Here is a 17,005-nt window from a genome sequence, read left to right as displayed (position 1 = left end):
GCCCCCACCCCTGAGCGGCGGGTGGGGCCCTACAGTACAATAAGGGGGGGGACCTAAGGTCCTCCCCCTGGCCCCCACCCCTCGGCGGCAGGTGGGGGCCCTAAATACTAATAAGGGGGGGGACCTAAGGTCCTCCCCCTGGCCCCCACCCCTGAGCAGCGGGTGGGGGCCCTAAAAAAAATGTCCCCCCCAGGTGACTAGGGGTCCCCAAACCCCTAGTCACCCCTCCCCCCAATAAAAATTATCCCCCTACCTACTCCCCTCACCCTAAAAACTAATGAGGGGGGACGTTTAACTAAGTACCAGTAAAAAAAAAACAACTTACCATTCAATGTTTTCTTTCTTCTAAAATCTTCTTTTTTTCAGCCCCAAAAAGGCCAAATAAAAAAACATAATAGCCGATGCAATTATAAAAAAAATAATTAAAAAACGAGCGCAAAAAAAAAAATCCTTCTTCACCCATGGAGTGCTCCGCGCAGACTGAGCTCTGCAGGGCGGGGGAAGCCGTATAAAGCCTTGCCCCGCCCTGCAATTAGGCTCAGAGCACTCTGATTGGTGGGTTTAAGCCATCCAAACAGAGTGCTCTGACAAGTAGATGAAGAGACTGACAGGTCACCCACCAAGATGTAATTTTATAAAGGGAGTGGCGTGTAGGGTGACCAGTCGACCTCAGCCCAGTAAGGAGGTAGGTTTGGGTTTTAATAGCCCAGATCAACTCCTCTCACAACTCCAGGCTCCACCTTCCCATTTGTGGTCAGGTAAAAAAGCTGTATAAGTGTTAACCATTATATTTACTAAAGTCGGTTGTTGTGTGCCGAAACCGATGTTCGGGCAAGCCTATAAATAAAGAGGGCAAAAAGATATTTAACAATGCAAACTTTAATACGTATGAAATTGTAATAACAATCATGCAGATGTGACAGTTTAATTTAATTAGCGAACTCTTGAAAAGCTTGTCTTAGTTATTTTTCCGGTTGTGGTATGTACCAGTTGTGGTATGTACCGGTTGTATGCAGACGATTTCCATCGTCCCAGTTTATTGATTATGTGTTCAGGTACGGGTCGGATGCAAGTGGTCGAGCAACTGAACTGGGCACCATTTGTTATCTGTGGGAAATAGTTGTATGTCAACAGGCGGTCCCATTTGGATTGTTTTGGATTGGTGTAGTGTCAAAACGAAGTGGCCCCCTACTTTGTTTAGGTCTGCTATTTTGAGCATGATGGTAGTATTGTTTGTTTTTTCTACTGTAAATTCATTAGGCTGTAAAAACCCGTAGAAGGCCAAAAATATAGCGGTTTTGATAGTATTTTAACCGTAGGATGCCTTTTAAGGTGTTCTTTATTGGGTTTGATGAGATGAAGGTACTGTGACTGGGGTATGTGTTTATGACGTGGTATTGTATGCCTGTTAGATAAAGTTTAATTTTTAATTCTTTATTTTTGAGGGTTTGCAAGCGAAGAACTCAAGGTACAACATGTGCACAAAAGAATAGTATATAACAAGTTACATATGTGAGAATTATTATGGTATTCAAAGTTGCACAGGTGCTACGTCTACCCAATTTTAATTTTATGAGTCAGGTTAGGTTAATCCCCCTAGCCTGTGCGGAGAAGGTACTGTGGTAATGTCAAGGGGGGCTTGGGTGGGATGCTTGATGTACCCTGCCAAAGGATGTGGGGTGACATGCTTAACTTAGGATAAGTGCGTCGGGAGTCGGAGACGTTTAGATAATGTGGCCTGTGGTTACCCATGGCCATTTGCATGCTTTATGATCAGTCCCTGACTGTCAGGTGGTTCGCCTTCATGGTCTGGGTTAGGGGGGGTGGGGGGGATGGATGTCGCTTAGGTCATATCATTGGCTGTCCGCTTACGGAGCCAGGTTGAGATTGTATCTCCTAAACAGAGGCAATATAAGAGTAACGTAAAAGAACATAAACGCTGTAACATGTGACTATCATAATGGAAAAGTCCCGCAGTTGTGCTTAGGAACTGGTATATGCTATGGGCCTAGTAGGCCTTCAACTAGGTGTTGTAGTGCATACTGCAAAGTACATTATGACATGTTATAGAGGTGGATATCTGCTCGGCTCAGGTCGGTAGGTCTGCAGCTCTCGGCAACGTTCCTCTGGGCACAAAGGGTGTGATGTCTGCGACGTTCCACGGTGGACGGGTGTCAGTGATGCTCACTGGCGCTGGGAGACCCAGTGTTTGAAAAAGGGTTGGTGCTTCTGAAGCCCTCGTCAGGAGGTGCGTCTTACCAGCATGGTCTACCATCAGCCTGTGGGGACCCCATTTGTATGGGATGGAATTCTCTCGGAGGTGCTGCGTTATTTGGTGGAATGTTCTGCGCCATGTGATAGTGTGTCGTGATAAGTCTCTGTATAGTGTCAAGCTTGCACCTTCAAAGGAGATCGTGGGGGTGACTCGAGTTGCACCCATAAGGGCCCCCCGGTCTGAGTCCCGAACTAGTTTAAGTAGAACATCCCGTGGGGCATCCTGTGGTGCCTTGGTGGCCTTAGGGAGATGGAAGCAGGAGTCAATTCCAACCTGTTTCGCCTGTTTTGGGATCAGCAACGTGGCTATGAGCCGTCTGCAGTAATGTGGTAATTCTCCTGCGTTGGTTGTTTCAGGTACCCCCCGTATACACATGTTCCGTGCCTTAGCTTTGTCTTCCATGCCTGCTAATTTTGCTGTCAATGTATTGCACTGTTTCTGTAGGGATCCTAAAGTTGCTTCTGTAGCAATTTGTGCCACCTTGGTGCTTCTGACAGCCTCCTCTGCTGAGGTTACCCTGCCTGCAAGCGTGGTAATGTCCCCCCTAACAAGCGCCATATCGGCGTCAAACATTGCCCTGATTTCCTGCATCGTTGCTTTAATGTCAGCTTTTGTGGATGGTGCCAGGTCGCCCAAGTCTGTTGGCTGCAGGGGCCTACACTGTACCTTAGGATGTGCAGGCAGGGGGTCTGGTATGCTGTCTTCGTCCGATGACTGCGAGGTGTAGGCCTCAGCCGGCGCCATCTTGGCGAGCTCATGTCGCTGGGTCGGGCGCATGTAAGCGCCTATATCTTTGGATCCGGAGCCCAGGTCTGTTCTGTGCTTTTTAGCTTTCTTCCCCATGGTCTGGGGCGTGCAGGGGGTCGTTTTCTCCGGACTCCGGAGATGATTTTGCCGCAGAAATAGACGTTTTATCTGGACGGTGCTCGGAGCTGCGGTGAGTTGCGACTTTTTCCGTTCAGAAGCTGGCTCCGCCCCTTTCTGTTAGATAAAGTTTTATCGTATTATGTGCGAGTTTTAGATTTAGGTGGCAAAAAGAGGCAAATGCCACCATAGTATCTAATGTGAACGGGTTTTTGATTCGGTATTCGGTGATGAATCTGTTTAATAAGATGAGAGCTCAGGTGTATGAACGTCTGGTGTTAGCTGAAAGTGTTGTTTGTGCCAGCATTCTCCCGTGCACCATTAGTATTGCTAGTTTAGGATGAGTTCCTGATGAGACTCATTATTGTCAGCAGGGCCGGCCTTAGGCATTTGGGCGCCCTGTGCAAAAAATCTTCACAGCGCCCCCCCCCACTCCTTACCCCTTCCCACACACCCTGTCACACACACACACACAGGCAGGCAGACAGCCATACACACACACAAACACACTCAGGCAGTCATACACAGACAGCCACACACAAACACACACAAAGACATAGAGTGTGACGGCAGATAAGAACCATTCGGCCCATCTAGTCTGCCCAGTCTGCCTCACACATAGGCAGTCACACACAAACACACACACACACACCGGCAGACAGCCACACACACACACCGGCAGACAGCCACACACACACACAGGCAGACAGCCACACACACAGCCACACACAAACACACAGGCAGACAGCCAAACACACAGAGGCAAACAGCCACACACACACACACAGTCACACACACACAGACAAACACACACAGACAAACAGTCAAACACACACAGACAAACAGTCAAACACACACAGACAAACAGTCAAACACACACAGTCACACACAGACAGACACACACACACACACACTGGCAGACAGTCACACACACACACACGCAGACAGTCACACACACACACACACACACACACACACACGCAGACAGTCACACACACACGCGCAGACAGTCACACACACACACGCGCAGACAGACACACACACGCAGACAGTCACACACATAGGCAAACAGCCACACACACACAGTCAGACACACTAACAGACACAGACACACACACACACACTAACAGACACAGACACACACACACTAACAGACACACACTAACAGACACACACACTCACCCACATTAACACATTTTTAAAAATTTATTTAGACACCCCCCCCCAGCCTGCTTACCTGCTGGGGGGGTCTCTTCCTCCCTGGTGGTCCAGTGGCTGCTGGGCTGGCGGCTGGCGAGGGAGCTCTTCCTCTGAGCTGTTTGCTCAGCTCCCTCGCGCGCCGCAGAGTGAGGCTGGGAGCCGGAATATGACGTCATATTCCGGCTCCGCCTCCCAGCCTCACTCTGCGGCCGGCGAGGGAGCTGAGCAAACAGCTCAGAGGAAGAGCTCCCTCGCCAGCCGCCCGACCGCCCAGCATGTCTGTTAGCATTGCGGCTAACAGACATGCCGTGTGAGCTATGCAGCCGCAGGGCGCCCCCTGCACCATGGCGCCCTGTGCGGCCGCACAGCTCGCACACCCCTAAGGCCGGCCCTGATTGTCAGGGTAGAGGACCGGCCTCTGGTAATTATTTTGCATGCCGCCGTGTTGTCTGTGTAGCACTTTATGGTCTTTCCTTTCCACTGGTTGCCCCACACTAGAGCTGCTGCCACTATCGGGTAGATTTCGAACAGAGCAGAGGTACTGTTGAATGAAGGCAGAGTTGTCGTCTCTATTGGCCATATGTCTCTGAACCATTAATCGCCGAAAATGGATACAAACCCTGAATGTGCTGCTGCGTCTGTCCATAACACAGCAGAGTTTTCTGTTAAAGGTGGGATGAACATGTTTACCCTGTTCCAGTGTGCCAAGAATTGGCTCCACATAGTCAAATATGCCCTAGCCTGTCCATCCAGTGTGATTATACTGTCATTGTGTGGTAGGTATGGTAATAGACTAAGTCGTTTTGCAATAAATGCGCAACCTTGTGGGATTATCTTCATGGCAAAGTTCAAAGAACCCAAGAGAGATTGCAGGTCTTTCCGAGAAGTGGTCCCTCTGATTTGACCTCTGCCTTGATTCTCTGAACTTTGTCACTGGGGAGACTAGCTTGCATCGCAACGGAGTCTAGGCATATCCATAAAAACGTCAGTTTGGTGGTGGGACCTATGGTTTTCTCAGCAGCTTCTGGCACCCCTAATGTGGAAAATAGTTCTACTGTCTTGGCTACTCCAAGCTTCTCTCTGCTCGACACATTTTGTCTGGTGACTTCATCAAGAGCTGTCGCCAGACGAAACACGTCGAGCAGAGAGAAGCTTGGAGTATCCCCAAGGATTAAAGCCAAAAAGCCAATACTTGTCAGACCTACAGGACAACATTCAGCTCCTTTCACATTTTGTTTGAAGATTGGTGAATACAGTGAGTGACTGACATCCTGAGGTACCAAGGCTGATACCAACTATATGGGGACTTAGCACTTTGGTGGCTGACAAGCTCATTAGCACAAATAGATATATTTCTCTTTGTGCCATTTATTTTGTGAGTGTATCCATTGTTTTCATTTATTTTTTCCGTTTCTCATTAAGTACTTCACTATATACATTTTCTCTTTTGTTTTCTATTACATGCCTAATTCAATGAGCTGAATGGCAATTACATTTGCACATTTGTGATTGTGGCGTCTTCACTGGTAACTATACTTTTTTTGTATACTAGTTTTGGATTTTGGAATTGTACTAAATCCTGTGAAGGGTGAGTGTTAAGGTAAAAAGCCAACGTGACGACCTGAACTTCGGTCAGTCATTTCCTGGGGAAGAGGCGGTTTGGGCACATGGTCTTAGCGTGGGCTCGGTAACAGAGCAGACATGCAACAACCTGCAGGCGCTGAAACTGTAGCCTCCTGCATTGAAGTTTGTTGCACAAAAACACGATAGGTCTCCCCAGCTTGTCTTTAAATCCTTTCTGTTCAGCTCTACTAGTGCTAAGGGTCATGTAACTAGTGATGGGTAAACTGGGCTCGTTGGAGAGCAAATTGCAAAAGCCAGTGGTACTAGCCCGGCAAAGTGGCGACAAAACAATTCAGTGTCCATGTGACTCCAATCTATCCTGATGTTGAACTGCGCAAAGGTTGCTGCTGCTGCCTTGGCTGAAAATGATTTGCGATACTCGTAAAAATTGGTACCACCATACTTGTTTCCCAGATCTACCAACTTGTGCATGTACGAGTCCAGTTCCTCTCTACGTTGAGGAAAGTTGCAGCATATTACATCTCTATATATCCAGAAGGCTAGTACAAAGTGTGGTATAGACAACTTCTTACTTAGCCTAGGATCTTTGGCTTTGAGCACTACTGACAGGTCACCGTGGTTGTACATCTTGTGATGCAATCAGTAAGGACAAAGGTTTACGTCTTTTCCCTCCAATATGTCTTTCTTGATGTTGGTAGGGACCATATGGGGTGGTGTGACGATATGTGTATTGGAACTCTGTGAAATCTGTGTACCTGTGACAGTTTGGTTGATGATTTGTGTAAGAGGGTTATCTGGGGGACACACGGTGGCTGGTGCTGGAGATTCCAACATTTCCATTATTTGGTTCAAATTATTGATGGATGACAGCATTGCTGTCATTGTGGTCTGAATCCCTGTTAGGGTGTCGTAAATGTTATCTTGGGTACTGGACCCTGGCTGTGGATTATCCGTACTGGTCTTCATAATTCTGTATAACTCTGCCTTCCTGGCTGTGGCAGGATAATGTATCCCCCTACACCTCAGCTCCTCGTCCATGATCTTAAATGGACACTATAATCACCTGAACAACTTCAGCTTAATTAGGTTGTTCAGGTGAGAACTATAGCTCCCTGTAGCCTTTCTCATGTAAACTCTGTATTTTCTGAGAAAATACAGTGTTTACATTGAAATCTAGGAACACCTCCAGTTGCAGTCACTCAGAGTGAACAAGAGGGACTTCGGAGTTGATGGAGGCATAATATGCCTCAATCCACTCAGATCTGCTGTGCACGAGCATCCTGTGATTCAGTATCTCCTCCCACTTCATGCAGACACTGAACTTTCCCCATAGAGAGTCATTGATTCAATTCATCTCTATGAGGAGATGCTGATTGGCCAGGGCTGTGTTTGAATCATGCTGGCTCTGCCCCTGATCTGCCTCTTTGTCAGTCTCAGCCAATCCTATGGGGAAGCATTGTGATTGGATCAGGCTACAACTTCTGATGATGTCAGCAGACTGTTTTTTTTAGGCAAACAGCATGCAGAGTTACAGCTTCTGGCTTGAATACAGTAAGATTTTTACTATATTTATGGAGGCATGAGGGGCCAAGGGGGGCTAGATGGTGGTGTTAACACTAGAGGGTCAAGAATACATGTAGTTGCACTGGTGAATTTAGCGTCCCTTTAAAGAACAGGGCCTTGCAGGGGCTTGATTATAGCCTGATGCAGGGACATCAGTTGGAGTGGATGGTCTAGCTGGCGTGCTGGGTAGGGGGAAGTCCTCTCTTTGGTCTGACACGTGAGATATGCTATAATGAAATTTAAATGTGAGTCTTATCCCGATATGGATATTTGTGGCTTGTGTTAACTGGCGTCTCTTTAAATGCCGGGTGGCAAAGAACTTAACTACTTGTGAGATGGTGAGGCCCTGCTAATTGCCAAGTGGCTGGTAGAGGCGCTGTCTATGATTTGGCCCTGTGCTGTGCCATCAAAACGTAGGCAGGGTGTCAGCTTTTGGGGAACTTGATAAGTGGTAAAAAAGATAGGGAAGGTGATGCCCTTTCTAAACCACTTAGCAGAGTGTTGCTATATCTATGATTTGGACCGCTGGGCGAAAATACCTCTGTGAAGATGGGTGTTGATCTCGCGGAAATTTCCAAAGTACCTTTACCTGTATATGGAGCCGTTCCAGTACCCTAGCTGCCAGTTAACAATGCTTTAGGGTAAAAGGTATGGAGGACATGGCATATCTATTAACTTTTTAGAAGGGATCTTATGGCTTGACGGGATGACTGATTTATTGGTATGTACCACCTGTAGAAACCAAGACTAGAGTTGGTAACTTAAAAAACAACTCTCTCTTTACAGGGATAGTGAGTGATACTCTAAAGTGCCGAAACAGAAGAAGCAGCTCAACAAATATTACAAGAGAATGATATAGACTTTATACCCAGGGTCGCCATCAGGGGGTGACAAGCATGATGGTTGTCACGGGCCCGGCCGCCCAGGCCCCACAAGGAGCGGCAAAACTGCCGCAGGTGCATCTGCACCAGGGCCCATCAGGTGGCCCAAGCATTTAGGGCCACCCGATGGGCCCTATATCTTCAGGGGCCCGGTCAGCGGGCCCCTTTAAAAAAAAAAAAAAAAAATTGCGGCAGCACCACAAGGGCTGCTGGGAGGAAGTGACGTCCGGTCACTTCCTCCCAGCTTACTGCGCGCGGGAGGGAGAGCAGAGGAGAGGAAAAAAGAGAGGAGAGAGGAGAGGCATCCGCTCACTCCCATCATCCCCAGCCACCCTCCTGCAACTTAAAGGTAAGAGGAGGGTGGCTGATAAATGAGGTGTGTGTATGTCTGTGTGTGTATGTCAGTGTGTATGTCTGTATGTGTGTCTGTCAGTGTGTATGTCTGTCTGTGTGCATGTCAGTGTGTATGTCTGTCTGTGTGTATGTCTGTCTGTGTGTATGTCTGTCTGTGTGTATGTCTGTCTGTCAGTGTGTGTGCATGTCTGTCTGTGTGTATGACTGTCTGTGTGTATGTCTGTATGTCAGTGTGTGTGTGTGTATGTCTGTCTGTATGTATGTCTGTGTATGTCTGTCTGTGTGTGTATGTCTGTCTGTGTGTGTATGTCTGCGTGTGTTTATGTCAGTCTGTGTGTATGTCAGTGTGTATGTCTGTATTTTAGTGTGTATGTCTGTATGTCTGTGTGTGTATGTCAGTGTGTATGTCTGTGTGTGTGTGTATGTCTGTGTGTGTGTATGTATGTATGTCTGTGTGTATGTCTGTCTGTGTGTATGTCTGTATGTGTATGTCTGTCTTTATGTCTGTGTGTGTGTATGTCTGTCTATGTGTATGTCTGTCTGTCTGTGTGTATGTTAGATATATACATACACAGATACATACATACACACACTGACAGACATACACACTATCTGTGTGTGTATGTATGTGTATGTATGCCGTTATGTATTTATGTGTATGTCTGTATGTCAGTTTGTATGTATGTCTGTTTGTCAGTATGTATGTATGTGTGTGTGTCAGTATGTGAGTATGTATGTACGTCAGTGTGTGTGTCTGTATATCAGTGTGTGTGTGTGTGTATCTGTGTATGTGTCTATATGTGTGTGTGTCTGTTAGTATGTGTGTATCTTTCTGTGTCTGTGTCCTATTGTGTCTGTGTGTGTGTATTCCTGTGGGCGGGATTTGGAGGCGGGGCTTGGAGGCGGGCACACGGGGGCCCAGACCTTGAGCTGTGTTAGGGGCCCCACAATTTCTAATGGCAGCCCTGTTTATACCAACAAGTGGAGCGCTATAACAATGTGAATGATATGGGGGTACACTCACCCCTTCAGTGCAGTGACAGTCTTGAAAGTATACACTTGAATGTACATACGGAAAAAGAACAAAAAGGAAAATATAGTGTAGATGGTTTTCAAAATAAGGATGAGTGATAGTAATAAGTGACTAGAACCACTCACATGGACTGGAGCCTATGTGATATTAGCTCTGTAAGTAAATCATTTTTGGGCAGCAACACACCCCTTGTCCCAAACGATATTCCTCCAGGGATATAGAACAAGAAAGAGATAAGCCAGATGTGTAGTACTGTATTAAATATAAATATAGTATTGGTGGTAATGGTTGTGCTCACCTTAAACAGAGCCTTGGATTCCCGGCTCTGAGGTTGATTGACAGTGTGCTAATTTCGTTGGGATAGCACTCCCCAAGTGAGGTTCCTGAAGGCTATGAAGGACTTGATGGACTAAAAAATATATTATAAAAGTAATTTATTGATAATAAATTAAAACAAAAAGGTACTCTATATTAAGAATAAAAAAGTCCAAATAAAAAGTCCAAAATTCAGCTAAACGCGTTTCACTCTTCTATGAGCTTCCTCAGTAGCTGTGGGGTAGCCTCAGAGATCTTCTGCTCTATAAATGTTCAAGAGTTCATCTAGGTCCTCCCTTTTGGGGTCACATGATGTATGGTTGACCAATCATAAGGTAAAGTTCCTTTTGTTCTTTTTCCGTATGTACATTCAAGTGTATAGACTGTCACTGCACTGAAGGGGTGAGTGTACCTCCATATCATTTACATTGTTATAGCGCTCCACTTGTTGGTAAAAAGTCTATATTCTCTTGTAATATAGTTGGTAACTTCACTATGATTGTGTGAGTGTTTAATATTAGTTTAAAGTGATACATACCTGGGTAAACCGATTCTCCTCTTAACCCCTTAAGGACAGAGCTTCAGAAGCTTGTGACAATCACCTAATGACAACAGCATTTTTTGCTGTTTGTGTTCAACTGCAATTTGCATTTTACTAATTTATTGCACTCACGCATATTATATACCGTTTTTTAAAGGACAGAAAGGGCTTTAATATGATGTAACATATATATATATATATATATATATATATATATATATATATATATATATATATAAATGCTTATTTATTATAAAAAAAAATACAGAAAAATGCAAAAAAAAAATGAAAATTTTTGTGGGTTTTTTTTACAGTTTTTGCAATAATAATAATGTGTGCACAATTAGTGCAGGTTAAGGAAAGTAATTAAAAATAAATTAATTTAGTTGTTCTGATTTACAGAATATATAATGTGTCTGGGATTTTAAGTTTTTTTTGGTAGTTACAGGTCACAAAACACAAGGAGTAAAATAAACTTTTAATGATTTTAGAATTTGGTATGTTTGTCTTGTAAGCTTAATAGCCATAAAAGAAAACAAAATTGGCACACAAAAGTATATATTTATATAAAGTAGACACCACAGGCTATTTACCTAAGGTTGTTTTGACACTTTCTACGTAGCCATTTCACCGCCAACCTCTAAATATTGGAGTAAAATTTAGTTTTTGGGGGGGGTTTTGGCACCAAACTTATAACAAAGAACTTCTCATGTGTATTTTGTAAAGTTGGTGTGTGCTATTCCTGTACAAATGACACCCCCATTGTATGTCGTTGGCACTATTTCGTGAAGCTTCAGTGCCATATAGGAGACCTGTCCTTTTCAGTATTCACAGTAGAAACAGATTTAATGAGCCTATGCTTCCATTTGGGGTATTATAGTAGTTTGACTGTTCAAAAAAAACCAAAAAAAAAAAAACACAAAGGCCTACCATTTGTAAAAGTAGACACTCCAGGGTATCTCATAAGGTGCATATTGTGCCTTAACATGCCCCCATTTTTTCACCAATATATGCCAAAGTATGTGGTAAAAAATAATTTTGTGCATTTTTTACATACGGATTGCATTTTTGCTGGGCATTATATATATTTCATATGTGCCACTAAGTTCAAACCCCCCTAAATTATGCTCAGCTAAGTCTTCTGAGTAAAAAGACACCCCCAAAAAATGTCTTTGGCACTATTTCGTGAAGCTACAGTGCCATATTGGAGACAAAGCCATATTAGTTTTTACCGAACTTTGACGCTGGGCCTATGTGAAATTTCCAAGCATCTTCGCAGGTTTTAAATTTAAACTACCCCACAAAGGATCATTTTTCCGCTAGCTTGTACCAAGTGTAGTGGTAATAAGCGTTTTTTTTCTGCCTTTTTGACACACAAAGTGAGTTTGCACAGTATATTTTGCAAACCTTATGTGTGCTACCACTGTATAATACTTCATATGTTGCTCAGCTATGTCGGCCGAGTACAAAAATACCCCCGTATGTACCTTTGCCAGGTATATGTGGACATCGGAGGGGCACATTTGGGACACAGCCATTCCAGTTTTTTTCAAACTTTAAATTTTTACGCTGTGCCCATGTCCCATTTTAGAGTATTTTACCAGGCTATATAATCCAAATACCCCACAAACACATACTATTTATTAAAGAAGACATCCTAGGGTATTTCAAAAGGCATATTTTGAACCTTAGCTTGGGATCATTTTTCCGCTAGCTTGTACCAGGTGTAGTGGTAATGAGCATTTTTTTAAATGTATTTTTTAACTTTTTAAAACTTTTTTTACTCTTTAAAACTATTTTTAAAACTTTTGTTTTGCTTATTAATTTTTTTAAACTTTCCTAAACTTCCTTAAAACTTTTTTTTTTTTTTTTTTACAGATTTAACATTTTTCTAAGCTTTTTTTTTTTTTTACCGTTAACCCCTAACTAGCAGTAAGCAGCACTAACAGTAAATTCCCCAATTTCCCATAATTCCCACCCACCCCAGCTAGCAAAATATTTAATTATACAATATTTAAATTAGTTAATTAAATAAATTGAACTCCTGAGGGTTAAAAAATAAATAAAAGTTGAGGGGCGGAGCCGAACTGCAGAAGAAAGCGGTCGCAGAAACTAGAGCTCCAGACGGCACACGACGAAAATCTAATTACACCTGTAAAAAAATTACCACTGACCCTCCAAAAACGACTGCAAAGACCCCCCAAAACAAAATGGGAAAGAAAAATAAAAAAACGGGGCCAGACAAACCTACCTCCGGGCTGACGATCGGCGATGTGGAGGCAAGCACTAGGCCCGACGGAGCCCAATATGGCGGCCCTCCACGGCGGCTGCTCTGATTTTTCAGATGATCTCTTTCAGATAATCTCTCTCAGATGATCTCTCTCAGACGATTACCTAACAGCCCCAGCCATACCACAGAAGACCAGGTCCCAGAAGAAGGGAACCGACGCAGAATTGGTAACCACAGGGGTTCTGAAAGCCCTACTGGCGGAACTCCAAAACAATATTTTGACGGACGTCAAGGCCCTCAGGGGAGACATGCAGGGCCTGACAGGCCGCATCAGCACACTGGAGGCATCCTCACAAAGCCACCAGCAGAACCTATCGTCCTTACAAAAGGCGGTGCAAGACTTACAAGGGCAGAATCAGCTATATGAACGCCGCTTCGCGGCCCAAGAGGACGCCAGAAGGCAAAACTTAAAAGTTAGAGGGCTCCCAGACGAGATACTGGAGTCCGAACTGCCGACACTACAGACACAACCATACACTTGACCAGGCACACATACTAGATCACCCAACATATCCACCTCCACACACCTCTAGACGCAAGCCTACCTTGCAACAACGGCGTACTGGCCATTAGGGAACCTGACACACACGACACTCTAGTGTAAGCCAAGTAAAGAATGCCCCCCCACATACCCTTGCAACCTTCAACATGTCTGACACGACGACTACCCCTGGGGAACCCATAACAGACTCTACACAACAGCAAGAGGGTTCGCACGCTGATCCTACCTAACTTCCCACACGATATAGCACAATCCAACTACGCTGTGTGTTCAATGTATGAGATAGGCGACCGACCAGCCTACACAGGCAACAGCAGGGAAGCATCACGATACTATCTACCACTGTTAGATTTATTCACTATAACTGCTAGACACCTGCTGCCCTACTAAACCCCACTCCCGAGGTCTCTGCTTCCCAGACGTGGGAATCGGCTGATTCCAAGCAGATCACTGACCAGCAAAGTCCCCACTAAACTGGAGATATGATTTTTATTTCAAAGATAAAAGAGTCATTCCGAGACGTGCAAGTCTCCATGTACAGTTATTAGCAATATTCAGAACACAACGTGTGTCCAACCATAGAGAAACAATAGAGCACAAATATAAACTTGTGGGCGCGCAGGCCCCATGGAGCAGTGGACTCGCAGGTCCTCGTCAGTGATGAAAACTTCTCCGCTATGCTCCACGTAACCATATTATCAGATGATAGCTGTCTCGTGGTAGATTGAATCTGGGGTCACATAAAGTCGTAATAGGCACTGTATATTCAATCACGCCTAAGATTCAGGACATGCCGTGTGTCCCTTTGGGAGAAAACAAAAGAACAAAAACACATTCTTGTGGGCGCGCAGGCCCTATGAAGCTCAGAGCTCGCAGGTCTTCTTCAGAAGTCTACAAGCAACATTTTGTCTGACTAGATCTGTAGCTATCATGAGTTTGGTCTGGTGATATATAGGATCGTAATGGGCACTGCGAGTTCGGCTACCGACCAGGTCTTCAGATGAATAGGTCGGTGGGGTATCGGTCGTGTGGTCCGTTAGCATGGACTGGCATTCCGGTTTTGTTGTCATCAGTATCCACTGCATCCATATGTCTAGGTAAGTCTGCTGTTGTTTTTGCGGGCCAGCTGCGTACATGATAAGTTCCTCAACTGCTCTGAGGTCCTCCATTTGGGCAAACCACTGGGATAAGGGCGGGGCCGTTTTTTTCTTCCAAAACTGTGGGATTAATTGTTTTGCTACATTAATGATCTGGATCGTGAGTGTCTTTTTATATTTGGATGTGCTGCTGGTTCAAGAGGTGGGGGATTATCTGAGAAGCGGGCTATGACTTGATGGATAGTGTGCCAGACCGGTTGGATCAGTTCACAGTTCCACCAAATGTGTAAGAGTGTGCCTATCTCCTTCTCACACCTCCAGCATAGGCGGGAGTCTTGAGTGTTTATGTGGTGCGCTGTAGCTGGTGTGTGGTACCATCTCGTGAGTAGTTTATAAGCTGTCTCCTGACTTTTGCTAAATGTTGAGCAGTGGTGGACATTGTTACAAATCTTCTCCCATTCTGTGGCGCTAAACGTCTTATTTAGGGATTCCTCCCATTTCCCCATAAAGTTAGGTGTCTCTACTGGGGTTTGCGTTTGGAGAAGGGAGTAGAGGTGCGAAATTCCATGCGATAGTGGGTCAGGGGCTGAGCACAGTCTCTCAAAGGTTGTGAGATCTCTGCCCAAGGCCTTTCCCTGTGGGAGAAGTTTTATGTAGTTGCGTACCTGTGCATAGCGAAAGCGTGTCAGGAAGGGCTGAGGGGTCATCCCACGTAACTCTGTCAGGTCTTTCAGTCCCCGGCTGGAGCAGACATGTCGTAGTCGGGGTAGGGGGTCGTCTACCAAAGATTGTAAGGCTTTCGGGTCAAGGCCCGGTTGGAAGTCCGGATTATGGGTGAGAGGTAGTAAGGGGGAGGGGTACGTACTAAGAGCATGATGCCCCATACTCCTCCTCCATACCGTCAGAGTCGCTCTTGTGTAGGGTGTGTAACGGGCTTCCCTCCCTGATCCTCCCACTGGGAGCCACGGGAGTAAGGCGGTGGGGACACCCGCTGCGTGTTCCTCTAAGGACTTCCACAGCTTGTGTACCCCTAGTTTGGACCATTCCACTACTCGTTGTAGGTGACACGCTTTGTAGTATAGTAGAAAGTCTGGGAGGGCTAGTCCTCCTTTGTCTTTGGGCCGTGTGAGCAGTGAGTGTTTCAGTCTGGGTCTCCCCGGAGTGTCGTGAAGAAGGATGTTGGGATCAGGATAGGCAGGGCCTGGAAAAGGTAGAGCAGTCGTGGCAAAAAATTCATCTTCACCACTTGCACCCTACCCAACCAGGATATGTGGGGGAAGGCCCATTCCCTCAACTCTTTCTGAAATTGGGTCAGTAATGGGGTAAAGTTTGTCGCGTACAGGTTGGTTACGCTCACTGTCAGCCAGGTACCCAGGTAGCGTATCTTGTCCGAGGCCCATTGAAATTTGTAGCTCCTGCGCAGCTGGTCTGCGCGAGGTGCGGGTACACTAATGTTTAGGATATATGATTTCGAGAAGTTAATTTTTAGTCCTGAGAGGAGTCCGAATGTATGGAAGGCCTGCACTAGGTTGGGCAGGGAGACCTCTGGATGTGTGAGGAAAAAAAGTAGGTCATCCGCATAGGCGGCAATTTTGTGGTGCGTGTCTCCTGTATGAATGCCGGTGATGTCGGGGTGATGTCTGATGGTGTTCAGGAATGGCTCCAACGCTAGGACGAAAAGCAGCGGGGAGAGGGGACATCCCTGACGCGTACCATTATGTATAGGGAACGGGTCTGTTAGGGCCCCGTTGACCAGTACGTGTGCTGACGGTTTGGAGTACAGGGCTTTGATCCAGCCCAGAAGATGTGGTCCCATTCCCAAGTGTGTCAATGTCCGGAACATGTATTCCCAATTGACCCTATCAAAGGCCTTCTCCGCGTCCGTGGAGAGTAGGAGAAGGCCCGTGTCTGTCTTGGTGTTCCTATGCATTAGTGTCAGGGCCCTGATAGTGTTGTCCCTAGCCTCCCGACCCAGCACAAACCCAACCTGGTCTGCGTGGACCAGGCCGGGTACGTGCGTCTGGAGTCTAGTCGCCAGGACCTTTGCCAGGAGTTTAATGTCTGTATTGATGAGGGATATGGGTCGGTAGCCGCCACAGTGCTCCCGATCCTTCCCCTCTTTGGGGATGATAGTAATGTGCGCCATTAGTGCCTGTCCGGGGAGTTCGTGTCCTTCTCTGATCGCGTTAAACATGTCTGTCAATGGGGAGTAAAGTATGTCAGCGTATGTCCTGTAATATTTTAGTGGTAGCCCGTCGGGGCCCGGGCTCCTCCCTGATTTGGAGCTTTTAATCGCTAGCGCAAGTTCCTCCGAGGTGATGGGTTCTTCTAGTCGGTCTGACACGCCTGTCGCTAGGGCGGGGAGTGTATGGGCCGAGAGGTACTCATCTATAGAGTCGCGGAGTCTGAGGGTGTGCATGTCTGTGTGCGGTCGTGGTAGGGAGTATAAGTCTGCATAATATGATCGGATGATCTCCTGTATCTTGGTAGGGTGTCTGTGGAGGTT

Source organism: Pelobates fuscus, chromosome 5 (assembly GCF_036172605.1).
Source record: "Pelobates fuscus isolate aPelFus1 chromosome 5, aPelFus1.pri, whole genome shotgun sequence".
Taxonomy (NCBI): domain Eukaryota; kingdom Metazoa; phylum Chordata; class Amphibia; order Anura; family Pelobatidae; genus Pelobates; species Pelobates fuscus.
Note: the sequence above shows the minus strand (reverse complement) of the source record.